General features: G+C 36.1%; 1 non-coding gene across 1 annotated transcript; it reads right to left on the bottom strand.

The window, feature by feature from the left end:
• Window positions 1-4,628: 4,628 nt before the first annotated feature.
• LOC126941654 (U6 spliceosomal RNA) lies at window positions 4,629-4,732 on the bottom strand. Its single transcript, XR_007721419.1, has one exon. It is a non-coding gene; the product is annotated as a U6 spliceosomal RNA (small nuclear RNA).
• Window positions 4,733-17,785: the final 13,053 nt, after the last annotated feature.

Raw genomic sequence — 17,785 nt, 5'->3', positions numbered from 1 at the left:
AATGGGTCCGAGGATAGGATGATCAATTTACTGAGCAACAGAAATATCAGAGAAGGGATATCTGACACAGGCTATCCAGTTAAATATCCAGATATGGAATCCAACATGCAGGAGAGTGGCCAGGGCTGTACGTCACAATGATCCACCTCTGACTCTTACTTTTGCTGAGCCTTGAGGACAGACATCCTTTTCCTAGAATGCAGACATTTGTACTGGTTCTGTAATTGGAGAAGAATCTTAGTGAAGTCAGTCTTTGGACATGGTTCTTGACCCTCTGACTTTGCTTGTGTCATCAGATCCTGCAGGCTTCGGGACTGTGATTCTACATTGAGGAGTGTTCTGTCCTCCTCTAGGGCATGCGCCTCTATCTACCTGGTGTCACAATGTTTGCATCCAGGTAGATAGTCATTATTACAGGAACAGAAATAGGGTCTTGTGTGGCAGTCTTTTAGAATGGTTGGAAGGCAGCATTACACAGTGGTTAAGGGTGTGGAGTCAAGCATTAGGCACCTCGTTTTCAAACCCTACGTGTGGGATCAAGGGTAGCATCCTTTGCCTTCCTATGCCTTAATTTCTTTATCTATAAAAGGAGAATAATCATTTTTCTTTTATAGAGTTTCCATGAAGCATATAACGTGATAAATATTAACCTCTGTCATTATTCATATGACTAGGTAAAGATGGTGAGATCTTTGTCCCTAGAACGTAGATAACTGGATCAAGGCTACTCTTCCTGGAAACCTCATGTATGCCACCTGCCCAACCATTTCAATGGATGTATTATCAATAGTACATAGGACACTTTGATTTGGACTTTCCTAAATGGTTAGTTTAGGTTTTGATCTACACATTTTGATGTTCATGCATGTAGAAGCAAAAGTAAGTGGCCTATTTTAAATACTGGCCAAAGCCTTTTTTAAAACTCTTAAAAAAAAAAAAAAAACTCTCATGATATTAAATTTCTTAAAAATCTACATACAAAGGTAGTGACTGCTCTCCCATATATAAATATAAAAGTCCCAGCATGTAAATGCATTAGCTAAAATAAGTATTTGATCCTTTCAACCAAAGCCCATTTTCTCTTCCATCCAAAAAGCCTTGAAGTGTGAGTATTACACTACTTGCAGGTTTCTATGTAGGCAGGGGATAAATAGTCTGCTTCTGTAATTAATAACTATTAAAGCTGTTTGACTGATCATATCTTTGGGCTCCTGAAATCTCTTCTGTGCAGGTGTGCATTAATGGAATTCATTAAATTCATATATTTCAACAGATAGTAATTTACGATCTTTTATAAGATCTGTCAGGAGCCGCAGCAGGAGATACAGGACTGTCTCAGGGCATTACAGAGCAAACCGGGCTCCCTCCCTCAGAAATGGCTCGCTTATGAGTAATAAATACGAATGTCAATGCAATAGGTAGTCACATTATGTGCATTCTATGACATTTGCTATCTGAAAATATGTAGAATAAGCTTTTCATCACTGGCAAAATCCTGAACAGGTTGAACGATTTTCAGAGACACTGAAGGAAAAGTGTGTGGGAGTTCTAACACTTTATATTTGCCATAAAAAAGGAGAACTTGGGAACAGATCAAGGCTCTGGGAAAGTAATGAGTTTTCCCAGGGATGAGTCATCCTCCCAAGCTCACTAAATGGGGCAGCCTCTCCATTCTGACCAGTGTTTTCAAGGGAAATAGAAATCAGCCTTGACTTCTGTCATGTCCCACCCTTGGCTCAGCCCAAAAAGAACTGCTGTCCTATCAGAGACGGGGTGTCCCTTCAGCATGGCCAAGTTTCTGAATGGGCAAAGCCATCAGCCACTTTCCTCAGGGGGTCCCAGGATGGCAGGGCCACATTTGTGAGGTGAAATGCTACTTGAGGGACTTTCATAATTAATTTAAAACTGAAAACAAGCCTGAGAGAACCAGTAAAGGTATTATGTAATTATCAGCTAACATCTAAGGGGATGGTTAGAAGTGAATGAAATGAGAGGCAATGCAAGGTAGGAGGTTGTCCTGAGCCAGCAGGGACAGGATGAAGAGAATGAGTTGGGAAAATTAGAAAGTAACAACCTTAAAAGGTCCCTTTCATATTTTATAAATGGAGTAAAACGTTCTTCAGTGGTTTTGTAAGGGGAAGGGTTGAGTTGAGGTCAAAGCCGATATTGCAATGAATGCTCCTGTTTATGCAATGCTCTTACCATTCAAAGAATTCTTAAAACAGTTAGATGAGGTTGGCAGGCCCCCTTTTAAAGGAGATAAATGAGCCCTATCCCTATTCCGAAGCTAATTTGTATCTTCCAGGGTACAGTGGTGGTTTTATGAGATTATCCTATTCTGGAGTTTCCTGAGGAAATAACAGACAGAGGCATCTGCTTTCAGGGACCATCTAAAAAATCAGCAACACCAGGACCACCAGCCAGATCCCAAACATGAGAATGTGAGAGCCCTCACTAGGAAGCGGGGGTATGTTTTCTTTTATTTTGTTTTGCTTATTGACGGTCAAAGAAAATATATTTTTTAATGTATTATATAGGCATATATATATACATGTATTATGTATATATATAATGTGCATGTATCTTATGGACAATATTTACTACATGATTAATTAGAGAAGTCATTTGCCTTTTAAAATGCTTCATTTTCTAAACCAACCTACCACACAGATATCTATACATTATCCACCCCAACACATTTCTGGTCTAAATCATTAAACATGAGACTGATAAAAATATAACTTTTGCACAAATACAGAATAGATCTATGACATAGAGCTAAGCAAACTAATATACCCATATTCTGGCTAGGTGATCATCAGAGTATGGGTATATTAGTTTGGTTAGCTCTACGTTGTAGATCTATTCCATAGATCCTTCTGTTTTTGAATTGTATATTATCTTTTAAATTGAGGTCTAATTTACATCCAATAAAATACAGTGTACAGTTCAATTAAGTATATAGTTCAATGAATTTTGAGACATGTATACACCCACATAATCAGTCTGCAATGAAGATACATAGTGTATTCATATCCTACAGCTTTCCCTTCCTACCCTTTACCACTATATCCCACTCCATACCATCTCTGAGGCAACTGCTGCTTTGATTTCTGTAATGTCATATAAAGAGAACCATAAAGTATGTTCTATGTTCTCTTTTATGTCTGGCTTCTTTCACAAAACATAACATTTCTGAAATGCATCCATGTTATGCTATGTATCAGTAGCTTGTTGCTTTTCTTCATTAAAGAGTACATATCGCATCATCATACCACAACTTGGAACTATTCACTGGTTCATGAATATTTGCAATTTGTTTATGTTTGATTATGAACAAAACTGCAATAAAGATTCTTATATATAAATGTTTTTGTGGGCATGTTTTCATTTCTCTTGTGTAAATACATAAGAGAGGAATCTCTAGGCCATATGATAACTATAGGTTTAATTTTATAAGAAACTGTCAAATTACTGTCCAAAGTACTGGTACCATTTTTAATGGTACATTTTTAAATGAACACGTAATAGTTATATATGTTATGGTGTTCAGAGTGATATTTTGATACAATGTGTAATGATCAAATTAGAGTAATTAGCATATCCCCCACCTAAAACATGTATCTTTTATTGGTGTTGGGAACACTCAAAATCCTCTCTTCTAACTATTAAAAATATATATACAAAAGAAATTAGCCAGGTGTGGCAGCATGTGCCTGTAGTCTCAGCTACTCGGGAGGTTGAGGCAGGAGAATTGCTTGAACCTGGGAGGCAAAGGTTGCAGTGAGCCGAGATTGTGCCACTGCACTCCAGCCTGGGTGACAGAGTGAGACTCCGTCTCTACAGAAACAACAACAACAACAACAACAAAAAATATATATATATATAAAATAAATTGTTGCTATTCACCCTATCATGTTTTAGAAGACTAGAACTTATTTCTCCTGTCTAGCTGAAATTTTGTTTCCATTAACCAACCTCTCCGTATCTTCTGACCCAACCCTTCCTAGCTTTTAATAACCATTATTCTAGACTCTGGGCCGGGCGCAGTGGCTCATGCCTGTAATCCCAGCACTTTGGGAGGCCAAGGCAGGTAGATCACAAGGTCAGGAGTTTAAGGCCAGCCTGGCCAGCATGGTGAAACCCGGTCTCTACTAAAAATGCAAAAATTAGCCAGACGTGGTGGCGCTTGCCTGTAATCCCAGCTACCCGGGAGGCTGAGGCAGGAGAACTGCTTGAACCCGGGAGGCGGAGGTTGCAGTGAGCCAAGATCGTGCCACTGCACTCCAGTCTGGCGACAGAGGGAGACTCTGTCTCAAAAAATAAACAAATAAATAAATAACTATTATTCTAGACTCTACTACGAAATTAACTTTTTAAGCTTCTGTACCTGAGGGAAAACATGTGATATTTACCTTTCTGTGCCTGAATTATTTTACTTAACATAATATCTCATGCTCATCCATATTGCTGCATGTTGCTGCAAATGACTGCATGTTGCTGCATGTTGCTGCAAAAGAATTTCATTCTTTTGTATGACCAAATAGTATTCCATTGTGTACATATACCATATTTTCTTTATTTATTCATCTGCTGATGAACACTTAGTTTGATTCCGTATCTTGGCAAAAACTATGAAACATTTTACAAATTTGTGTGTCATCCTTGGACAGGGGCCATACTAATCTTTACTGTATTTTTTTTTTTTTTTTCAGACAGGGGTTTCACCATGTTGGTCAAGTTGGTCTTGAACTCCTGACCTCGTGATCCACCTGCCTCAGCCTCCCAAAGTGCTGGGATTACAGGCGTGAGCCACTGTGCCCAGCCTTCTGTATTGTTTTATTTTCAGTATATGTGCTGCAGAAGTGAGCACTAACCTTTTTATTCCCTTCATCATATTTTCAAATACTTCCAGGAATTAATATTACAGGCAAGATTAATCAGTGTTAACTACTGATATTAGAATAATGATTCAATTTAAATCTTCCAAATAGTAATTTGTCAAATATTCAGGATATCTTGTAATAGCTAAGTTTACAAAGAAAAGTAAGACATAGTCCTTGCTCTTGAGAAACTTATGATGTATTAAGAGAAACTAGAAGCCAATATGGTAAATGATAATGAATGTGCATAAACCAATGTGGGGATATAAGGCAGTTACAGAGATCTTCACAAGGCTCAGGCAGGGTTTCGGAGTCCTGAGGATATCTGAGCTTTGAAGAGGTCTTTCACTCACTGAACATGTATTCATTAGGTGCCAATTATGTTCAGATGCTCTGTAAATGGAATTGAACTTTGTAAGGAGGGAGACTCAAGGTCAAAGCAGGAAGATTGTATCCAATCTGGAGCCAGCAAATTGACAGGGAAAAAGAAGGGAATTAATAATTGCTTCACACCTATTGTCTACTGGGTGCTTAATCTCTCAGCAGCCTAGTTCAAGATTTTTATTCCCACATTACAGATGACAAACATGAGTTTCAGAGAGGTTATTTTGCTTGCCCAGGTTTCATAGAGCATGCATGAAGCAGAGCTGGAGTGTGAATGCATCTGGTGTCCTTGCAGAGTCCACTCCCAGGGCAGTTGCCTTTTTGTACAGGCATAGAAACAAAATAAAAGAAGATGAAGAGAGAATGAGAGACGGCACCAATGGCAACATGATTTTAGTGGCTGAGGTTACGTTATGCTTTATCTAGAAATGGAAGCCACAGGGGCCTTGAGACAGAATGTAAAGAGCATTGGCTTTAAAATCAGAATTGCTTGAGTTCATATCCTGACTGATTCACTGAGTAGCTTGACCATCATTGATTATAACAGAAGTCATCAGGGATAATAATATCCATTGCATCACTGTATACCAACGTCCAGTGTTTAAGTAAATATGACACTTAGTAGTTATATTTATTTAAATAATGATCACATCATTGGCCACATTCTATATGCAAGGCTTTTGTCCTGTGTGGACTCTGTCTTGCTTCTTCTCCTCTGTGTGTGTGTGTGTGTGTGTGTGTGTGTGTGTCTGTGTGTGTGTGTATATATTTGGACATTGTGACAGCATTCTAAGTCCAAAAGTCCATCCATGTCCACCCATCACTTCCTTTTATAATGCTTATTGGTTTGGGTTTTGAGATATCTTTCATGAGCCATACTCACATTACCTTCATGATATTAGTGAAATTTCCTACAATTGCATGTAGACCACTGTTGCTCATCATTTTGCATGAAGTTTAGCTGACTTGAACCTGCTTCAGAAATGTACATTTACTCCCAAATTCACTTGCTTTGCAATGCTTGAGATGGGTGGACCTAAAAACCTTGGCTAGAATTGAAAGCACCTGCCAGTTCCACAGGAGAAATAATCAGAAGTGGTTTCTGACACTGAGCAATGCTATGGTCACACAAGCACTACCTTGGAACGTTGAGACAATTACGTTAAGTTGAAGGCCCCTAAACCAAAAGAAGAGAAAAAAAAACAGTCTGTTTGTTTTTCAATGGTTGATTTGTTGTTTACAATCATATTAAATACCCACTTTTTGCATAACCCATGGACAGACTAAATGGTGACTCTTAATAATCCAAACGGCAACATTATGGAGAACTCCTGTAAGGCAAGTCTAGACACTAGAGTAAAAATGAACTTAGTGGTATTTCTAAGAAACTGACTCAAAAAAAAGAAACAAAACAAACAAACAAAAAGCTGGTAGAGTCAAAACCAAAAGAGCAGAACCATCCAACTGGAGAATTTTTTAAGTGAGATGTAATTTCATAGGTGACAGTAAAAACCAGACTGGACATGGCAGTAGCAAATGCACTCTAAGGAGCAATTTTGGTGGTAGGAACAAGTTGGCCTTATTGCCCTAATGGATCATCCCTTTCTCTATCTGCTGTGATATGAGAGCTGATGAGATCCTGCCTGAGGCAGCGGGACCGTCTCAACACAGATTGTCTCTCCATTCACAGGGGTAAACACTTTACTGGGAGATTTAAAGTGAAATTTAGAATTACAGGGAAGTATCTAGGAAACAGATATTTTTTTCTTCAGTGAACTCTTAAGAGGGCTTGTCAGTAAAGTTCAAGCAAGCAGGTGTGCCGAAAATTGCTTTAAAACCAAACAGACAGTAGGAGGCATGCATATGCCAGAAATCATAGCCCCCGTGAGACAGACAAGCCCATTTTTCAGCAGGAGCAGCTGTTGGTGCATCTGCAGACAGGTTGTTGTCAGGAGTGTTGAGCAGAGAAATTTCAGGAGAAAGGTGCTCATGAGAAGGGAAGAGGCGTGAGGTCTCTGGTGTATGAGATTCAGCAAAGAAACTTGGGTGATGCGCTGAGTCCTGGGCTGACATTGTTAGAATTTAGAATCTCATCTGAGACTGGGAGGCTGGACAAAAGTGGCACTGAGACTTTAGATTGGAGTTTGTTAAATCTTGAGCAATAAAAATTGCAGTTCACTCTAATGAAACTTCCTGGGAAGACTATTAGTATTAAACAGGGAGACTCTCTCCCCAGAAATAATGCTAAATCACAGTCACAAATACTTCCAAGTCCAGTTCGGCACAAGCCAGAACATGATTGCATTTTTTAAATTAAATTCACTCTTATTGCTTTGGCAGTTGCCATTTTCTGAAATTAATAGGAATAGAATGCATGAACCAAAAGGCTAAGGGTGACCATACTGTATTAGAGGTTACAGAGGTGAACGTGACAAAGGTGGGTGGGCAGGCAGAGGTAGGGGTGGCCATATCTTTATTAAGCATTTACTTCAAGGGAGTAGATCGATGAAAAAGACTAGGACTCTAACATAATAAGAATTTTACAAAATTGGTGGCGATGTTAAGGCTCAAAATAACAACCTGTGTTTTACTATAGAAAAATTTAACTGTTTCTTTTAATGTCTCAGCATCATGAGTACCCAAAATTATCTTACATCCTTTACGTGACTCAATATGCCTGCTAGCAAATTGCTGATCAGCAGGTGGGTGTTCACTTCTCACCTTTTAAAGTATAAGGTAATATTAAAAATAAGTCTTAAAGGATCCTAATTCATTGATAATAGCCATCTTTATTCCACAAGCCTCAATGTGAATTATTTATTGAAATTCATTAAGTGAATAGCTTATTCATAAATTTAGCAAATATTTGTTAAGCTGTCTCACTGTGCCAAGCAGTTACTTTTTGGACACAGAGATTAGAGGCATTTGGTTCCTACCCTCAAGGAGTTCACTCTAGAATCAATGAAAGAAGCAACAAAATGACCTTTGAGACAAAATCACAATACAGAGGAGTAAGTGCCATAGTATCTGTACTTATCCAACATGAACAAGGCTTCTCGACCTCATCCTAGGGATTGAGATTAGAAACACTGTCAGGAAGAGGAGCTGCTGGCATTGACCTTTGGGAAATGAGTGATGATTAGCCAAGCGGCCATGGTTGGGTAGGGTATATCAAGTGGGAACAACATGGACACAAGCAGAGGACAGAGAGAACATAAACAATTAGGGAACTGAATAGAGATCAAGAGAACCGAAAAGAGAGGTAAGTAGAAAATCACAGGTTGAGAGGAGTTTGCAGAAACAAGGCCAGAAGCTAAAATAGGTACCACTAAGGTACATGACAGCGATTAGAATCCACCAGAAAATTCTGAATAGTAGTAATGTCAACAGATTTGCAGTTCAGAAAGAATTTTGGTGGCATTGTGGAGGATGAAGCTGGAGGCTTGAAGGCAGTTTAAGAAAGTATTACAGCAGTCCAGTGAGCAATAACGAAGTCTGAGCTAAAGCAGAGGTAGGGTAGATAGCAGATGGGGGTTTGAGATACTTAGGAAATAATGTTTGTAAGATATGGAGTGTGAGATGATAGAGGTGTGTGGGGAAGAAAGGATAGAACCTGGAAACATTCTTTCAAGCACATTAAAAATATCAACCTATTTAATACCATAAGAGTCATATTAGTTAAGAAATAATGCATGTCTATACTACAGATGTGGAAATGGACACAAACCCAGGTATTGTCCCATGCTCATCAGAACACCTTGTTGTAGCATCTTGTTTCAGAGCAGAGTATCCCTTTGCAGCAAATGGAAGAATCAGAATCAAAGCCAGCATCCTGTTCTTTCAAGCACCCTCTATCTTGGATACAGCAATTGAAACAGGTCAAACAAAGGATGGGTGTTACATTCTGTAAAATCCTTGTCCTAACCAGACAACAGGAGAAACAATGCTACAGAGAAAAACAGACTTCTGTCCAGATGGCAAGGTGAGTCAATGCATACCTCATCCTCTCTCCCTTTGATATTGTAACTATCATGGCTACATGTTTATTGCAGCAAGTGGCCTTGGAACATGGTTACTTATACTGGCGGTTCTTAAAGACAAGATTAAACAGAATGAGAAAAGGCAACATCCGAAGCACAGTGGCTGAATGTTTTCAAATTGAAGAAATTCAAGCTCAAGTCTAAAAACTGAAAGTTTATGTAAAATTAAAAAATGGGATATACAAAAGGGAACTGACCCCTAGACAGATAAAATAATGAATATCAAAGTTTAAAAAGACCAGCAAAAAAAGCAGATTTCCTAAAGCTGAATAAAAGAAAAACACCAAGGTCTGGGAGGCAGGGAATCTAAGGCCAATTCATGATAATTTCCGAAAACTGGATCAAAAGGGAAGCACCTGGTTCTGGGCACAGGGAACCTAAAGCCAACTAAGACCAACTTCCTAAAGCTCATCTCCCGCTGCCCAAGTAACAAAGGATCAAAGGCTACTCTCTCTGCAACCCTCCCCCTTTCACCACATCACAGAAGGAATGGGAAAGTGCCCAGGATTGGCAGCGGGCCAAGGATAAGCCATCCCTTCATCTGCATAGGGCACCAATTCACCCCAGTCTTTAATTAGCCATGGACCAAATCCTTTATCTAGATCAGGGGTAGCCCAAAGGGACCTCAAAAAGGGTACTTAAAACCCAGGAAACTGTGTACCCAGACCCTTTGAGCTGCATGCTAGGGCCTACTCCCACCCTGTGGAGGGCTTTCTTGCTTCCTGCTTTCCCTGCTTCCTTCCTGTTACTTGGTTTGTGTGTTTTGTTCAGTCCTTTGTTCAAAACACCAAGGACCTGGACAACTCCCACTCATGACCTTCCTTCCAGTAACATTATAATCTACGCATAATGTACCTATATATTTATGGCTAAACACTTGAAATAATATAAATATAATGCAGTGCTTCCAAACCAGAAGAAGAAAGAAAAACAAAGGAAATAAATGAAATTCTGATAATTAAATAAATATTGGAAGGAAAATAAAAATGTAAAAAAGAAAAATATCATAAACAGAAAACACTAGGTATGGTGGAAATATTTCAAATATATCAATAACTCCAATAAATATAAAGAGATTAAGCTTTCTTATTAATATAAGAAAATGTGATACAGTCTTAAAATCCTTATGCTGTTTTAAAAGATACATTAAAACAAAGTGACATAGAATTATTAAAAATGAGAAAAAGAGATTAAAAAACAGATAATATGAAAGACAAAAACCAAAGGAATGCTTTATTAACAATATAGTAACATTAATGTCATACAACATACGTCAGACAGCAGAGAGTAGTGATATAGTGATAAAAGGAGCAATTCTGATAATATATAAGAACTATAGGAATGAATACTCTGTCAAAATATATGAAGCAAAAATTAATATATTAGGAAAATAAATATTTTATACCAAATATTTTAATATATCTATTTAGATACTCAAAGATCAAGCAGATAAAAAGTCAACGTCTAAATGATTGAAATAAACATTTTAACTAATTGGAATATACCCATCTACCTCTATGTCAATTTCAAAATTTTTACTAAATATTTGTAAAACTCTATGTTTATAAAATAGACCTCTTCAAATATACATGGAACAGTTTTTAAAAATTTGATTACATTCTAAGGAGGAAAAGAAGTTTCTACACATTTTATTTTATTTTGTTTTTTGTTTTGTTTATTTATTTTATTTTTTTTTTTTTGAAACAAGGTCTTGCTCTGTCACCTGGGCTGGAGTGCAGTGGTATGATCTCAGCTCACTGCAGCCTCAACCTCCTGGGCACATGTGATCGTCCTACCTCAGCCTCCCTAGTAGTTGGGACCACAGGTATGTGCCACCATGCCTGACTGATGTTTGTAATTTTTGTAGAGATGGAGTTTCACCATGTTGCTTAGGCTGGTCTTGAACTCCTGAGCTTAAACGATCTGCCCACCTTGGCATCTCAAAGTGCTAGGGTAACAGGCATGTGCCACTGTACTCAGCCTGTTTTAAATAATTAATGTCATATCAGCCATATTTTTTGACAGCATCTTAGTAAGTTTAGCTATCAACAATGTAAAATTGGATAATGAAGAAAGTTTCTAATGTTTTAAGTGTATAAACCTATATAAGTTCTGAATTAAAGGAAAAAGAGAAATATAATAGTATTTAGAGGTAATTAGCAAATAAATCAATAAACAAACTTTTTGAGCTATAATGGTATTTAAATTTAAATATAAATGTAAATATATGCTTCCAAACTCTCTGTTTAATATAAACAAAGATTGGCAATTTATGAGTAAACTTTTAACTGATAAAGCCAGAAAAATAATAGAATTAATACAAACAGTAAAAGGGAGAAAAATAACAATTAAATCATATACAAGTGAAATGGGCAACAAAAAAACCTCAACAATATAATAAATAATAAAATTGAGTTTTTTCCTATAAACAATTAACAAAAGGATTTTAAAACTCTAGCAAGGCTGTTCAAGAAATAAAAAATTGCTAAACTAAACAATATTACAAATAAAAAGAACTATAAATAGAGTATTAATTTTCTAAAATCATAGTTTAAAAGTATAAACAACTTTATACCAACACATTTGGTGAAAATGAAATGGACAATCTGAAAGAAACATATAAACTGCAAAAATAAATTCAAGGAGAAAGAGTAAATAAAATCAATGTATTACAGACTATGGAAGTAACAGTCAACAATTCCCTCTTCCTTTTTTCACTGACCAATTTTATACGTATTATACTCAGATTGATTTACAGGCATATGTAAGCCCTGTCTTACAGGGATACCCAATTTGTTTCATAAAGTCAGGAGAACTTTTATTAAGACTGAGTGAGAAAAATGTAGGAAACTATGATGACCAACCAATGTTACCATGAACATGAATATAAAAATTAAAAAGCAATAAAAACTTAAAAACTACATTCAGCACCATAATAAAAGAACTAGGGTTTATACCAGTAATGCAATGATGGTTTAATGGAAGAAAACCTACTGTTCTTTATCAACAGATTAAAGTGCAATGATATTAAGAATATCTCAATAGATACAAAGAACAAATTGAATCAAATAAAGCACTTACAGATGATAAACAAAAAGTTATAGCAACATGAGAATAGAAGAGCATATCCTTAAGTTGACAAAGAATAGCTAATGAATTGGCAAATTAAACAGATGACAGAAAACTTAACGATAAAGCCATATTGGTTGCAAAGAACAGTCTGTTATAACCTGTGAATGAGCATAAGCAGGAACATTGCTCTAGATAAGATTTATCTTAAAAAAACTATGATTTTTTTTAACAGCCTTACACCTTGACAATCATGCATTTGTAAAGTAATGACAAAAGATACCACTAAAATGACAACAATAGCGAAAAGGAACTTACAAATAAATCTAACAAAAGATATCATAAATGACAGATGAAAATTTAGGAAATATTTACAATATTGAAGAACATCTAATAAGATTTTGTTAATTGCATAAAATATTTAGATTTTAACTGTAACTTCATATAAATTTAATCTAATTACAAACAAAATTGTAAAATAGTGTTTTGAAGACCTTGACTCATGAATTATTTGGAAGGATAAAGGACAAGGAATACTCTAGAAGAAAAAGAAAGAAGGAGCTGGAATAAAAACTTGTCTTATTATTTACCAAGATTTATTAAAATACTGTAATGCTGGAGCTTTGGAGACATATTATAATGATGGAGCAGAATGGAAAAACAATCTGAGACCCACTTGTATGTGAAAATTTGTGGCATGACAAAAGAGCTATTAAAAGCCAGTGGGAGACAATGTAGTAAATACTATTTGGAAAATAGCTATTCACTGGTAAAAAATAAATATAGATCCCTGAGCTACAAAATAGACCTAAATCAATTTCACATGGAAAAGGCCTATGTGCTAAAAGCTGAACTTAGAAAACTTTCAGAAGAAAATACTGGAAAAATTTTACTGTACTAAAAATTTTAAGAACACCTGTAAGAAGATATAAAAAACACAACTAGAGACGTATAAAATTAAAGCTTCATATGAAAAAAATACACTTCAAACAAAATAAAAACCACATATTAGAAAAAGTATTGACAGTGAATATATGACATTAGCTTACAATGCATGATATATAATTTATACCTGTAAGTCAATCAGAAAAATAAATTTGCAATAGAAAAATGAGAAAGGATCTGAACATAAAGTTCCACAAAGAACAAAAGCAAATATCTAACATAAAAACATATTGGACCTTACCCTTTATGAGGAAAATGTCAATTAAAACAATGTGATTATTTGATTACTTAAAAGTCATTAGATTGATAGAATTTTAAAAAGTGACAACTTCAAGTGTTTGGATGGCTGTGGGTAAATGGGAACTTTAATAGTGACATGTTGAAATATAAACTGGTAAAGCTATCTTGGAAAGCAATTTACCAACATACAGGAAAAGTAAAATCACACATGCTCTATGACCTGCCATTCAATTTCTACACCTACATGATTTTAAAAAATTATGCAGTTACACAAGGAATGATGTGAAATTGTATTTATTTCACTATTGTTAATAACAGAGAAAAGTTATAGTCCATATAATTTCCAATCACTAGTAGATATAGGTAAATGTTTACTCTTTTAATTAATTACTTACCAACAGTTAAAATAAATCAACTAAATATAATGAGCAAAAATGCAATTGCAAAAGAACATGTGATTTCTGCAATTTAGTCTGAGATGCATCCAAAAATGAATACGTATTAATGGGTGTGTAATAAAGCCAGAACAGCAAAATGCTGATAAGTCTAAGTAAAAGATATATAGGTGCTCACTGTAAAATTATTTCAAACTTGTTGTATGTATGAATATTTTAAATATAGTTGAATTTGATAACATATTATAAATAGTCCCATTATTTGCAGAATGATATATTAATAAAATTATAAAAACATGCATGGAAATGACACATTATTAACTTCAGAGTTATGGTTACATCTAGGGAGTGAGAGAAGGAAAGGGATGAAAGGTGAAGATTTACTCTATCGGTCATGTTTCCTAGTATTAAAGAAGAAGTAAGGAAGAGAAAAATCTAAACAAATACAGCAAAAAGATTTCCATGTGTTAGTATCAACTTGTTCATTCAGAGACATAGTTTATTACTTTTGTACATATTTCTATTTAATTAAAATATTGCCTGATTAAAACTCTTATAAATATCAAAATACAATGAACAATATCTACATTATCAAAATTATCTTAAAAGGATAATATTGGCTTAAAAAGTAAGATCGTTTGCATGGTAAAATGCCTGTTGCATAAAATTTTTAAAAGCAAAGTAATCCTAAGTGTTGTATATGGATATATGCACAAATAATAAAAGTATAAAAGCACAAATGTGAAGATACTCACCAAATAAAAAATAGCGCTTACCCCAGGGGAAGGAAACAGCAAAAGAAGTTAGAATGGTAAAGGTCATTTCAATTGAAATTGCAACACTATAGTCCTCAAAACAATTTTACTTTTGATAAATCTGGGTAATAGAACACAATTCTTCATGTTTTAAAATTTTCATGATACATAATAAAAAAGAAATCATAAATCAGTACAGTCTAAAAGAATGACCTGACTTCTCAAGTCAGAAACAGCATCACAAAAAGAAAGAACTCTCCAATGACATATGAGAATTTGCAAGCATATTCCAAGAACTCTTTTTCCTATTAGACTATGATATTAGCTTAGATCATTGATTACTGGTTATATTCATTTATTTCTGTACATATGATAATCCTGAGCTGTTTCGTTGTCCATTATTTTATATATCTTACATTGTATCCTCAAATCATAGGGTTTAAAAAATTCTTACTGAATATTTGATAAAACCATTTAACCAAACTGAGGATTCATCTGCATCATTCTAAACATTTCTCATTCTTTTTTTTGTTAAGAAGCTGAGATCACAAGAAATATCTAAGAAACTTCCTGGAGAAGTTGCATATTGGAAAGGATCATTTAATTTGAACACCAGTGAGGCAAAATTCCTTAAGAAAAGCGTAGCATGAGATACAAAGCAGAATGTCTACAGTGGTTATAATTCAACTCTTTCAGGCCCTCACCTGCTTATCCCAGCTAAGAGCCAAGAGTGTCTACCCAGGAGGGTGGGCATTCAGCATGAAATGAGCAATGCCAATGTTTCCAAGGCCGGGCACTGTGGCTCACGCCTTGAGAGGCCAAGGTGGGTAGATCGCTTGAGCTCAGGAGTTTGAAACCAGCCTGGAAAACAAGGCAAAACTCCGTCTCTACAAAAAACACAAAAGTTAGATGGGTGGGGTGGCATGTGCCTATAGTCCCAGCTACTTAGAAAGCTGAGGTGGGAGTATTGCTTGAGCCCAGGAGGTTGAGGCCACAGTGAGCCAAGATCAAGCCACTGCACTCCAGCCTGGGTGACAGAGCAAGACTGTATAAAATAAGATAAAATAAATTAAATTAAATAAAGGAGTTTCTTGAACCATGATACGTTACTTGCTACCAAAAACTAGAGAAATACACATGGACACCAGACTAGTTTTGGAAGAAAAGGAACTAAAAGTCAGCTTTCTACTTCTTTAAGATGGGATAACTAGGTTGAGACTCCCCTCAGTGTAACCAAGTGTTCTGTGGCTGGAATTAGAGTAATTTGTTACACAGATAGGAGAAAAAAAAATCAAAGAATCATCAAGGCAGATACCTACTCATTTCCTTTTTCCTTCTTTTCCTTCCACAAAATACTTTATTTCTTTTTTTTTTAATTTTTTTTCCCCTGCTGAAAGAGCCCATTCACAGCTATGGCAAAACCCTCCTCTCAAACCATCTATCAATTTGCAGTGGTTTCTGTTTTACAGTCTGAATCCAACCCTACTTGGAGCTCCTTAGAGGACAAATACAATGGAAATGCAAAGTGCTAATAACATATACATACCTAACTCTTTTCACAAGGGTATTGTAAAGACTAATGAGTTATTGTTCGAAATAACAATAACCTTCTGATGAAAGGTGAATATACATAGAGTTTGGAAGGTTTTATTTTGTTACCGTTGTTATAATTACAGTAGCTGTATAGTGTGTGAAGCACACCACCAGCCAAGCATCATCTCCTTTCTCCTTCCTTGTTTGTGCTTGAAAAGCAAGCCCGTTGCCCTCTATAGGTCTTGGTTGTGTTAATCACTTTTGATTCTGCTGTCAGACACCATGGGGTAAGATCTGGATTATTTAGTCAGTTGAAAAGCCAAAGTCAACATTTTGGAAAATTCTCTGACCTTCATAACATTCTTCTTTTTTCTTTCACACTCCCAACAGAGTATCCCCTCTGTGTGCTAGACTTTCTATGTTGATAATTTGTCTAACTTACTGCATTTGGTAAGGGAGGTCTGGGAAGCGATGTTAAGCATCCCAAGAAGGTTTATTCTGCCTCTTATTAAATGGAAGATAGTCTTCTTTGCAGACCTCTAATAAGGTACATGAGCTCCAAAGCATCACTCAAGGATAAGCGTGCATAGGTCTTTGTTGATCTGCATGCTGATTTCTCTAGGTCTTTGGCTCTGTGTTCTGGGGGGCTATTTTGCATTTGCTGAATAGTATACCTTTTCCCTGCTGCCCTCCTCTCTCTTGTTATGTATGGGCTGTCTCTGTCTAAAATTCCTTATGCTGATTTTCCAGACACATTTATTTATGTTCACTCACTAATTGAAAATCTCATATTTGAAGTTATTATTCTGATTGATGTCTGTCATTTTGATCAAGCAGTAGCTCACAGATGCTTTGTTAGAACAATTTTACAAGTGAGTTTATCAGCATGCCTTTCTCTCCTGACCTTCTCCATAGCTGGTAGCAAAAAAATCTCAGTGGAGGCTCAGAAAGAGGAGATGTTTGGCAAGGCTCCCAAATTCATTTCACTGTATCTTCACTACTAAAAGCAATCCTTCTATTTCAGCTGTTGTTAACAGTAATGGAGGAGAGGCAGAGTGGTCAGACTCGGTGCAGGAAAACAAAAATCAGTGGAATGGTGACCACTCCCCACCAAGAGGAACTCTGTCCCCAAGCTGAGCCCACATTTATTCTCTCCTACACAGACAACGTTGGGAGGCAGGTGGGGGTGGGGGAGAATGTGTATCGGATTGCTCTTCATAATATGTGAAATACAGAGAAGGTTGAAATTCTGAGCGGCTTTAGGTAAGAGGGCACTGAAAGGTGGTGGAAAGGTACTCAGAAAACCAAGATGTGGAGCAGAGAACACATTTTCTACACTTTGCACATGTGCTAAGTCCCATCAACTTCACTAGCTTTGTTAGAAAGTGTTTCCTAAAGTATATAAATTGTTCTGTAACGAATATATTTACATTCAAATAAACTGGTTAATGTTATACATACTATTCTTGTTTTCAAAATTAACAATGTCCATTCGTGGTTAAGTTCATTCTATCCAGGAGCTTATTTCAATTTACTTCATC

Source organism: Macaca thibetana, chromosome 18 (assembly GCF_024542745.1).
Source record: "Macaca thibetana thibetana isolate TM-01 chromosome 18, ASM2454274v1, whole genome shotgun sequence".
Taxonomy (NCBI): Eukaryota; Metazoa; Chordata; class Mammalia; order Primates; family Cercopithecidae; genus Macaca; species Macaca thibetana.
This window is presented reverse-complemented; position numbering and strand designations above follow the sequence as displayed.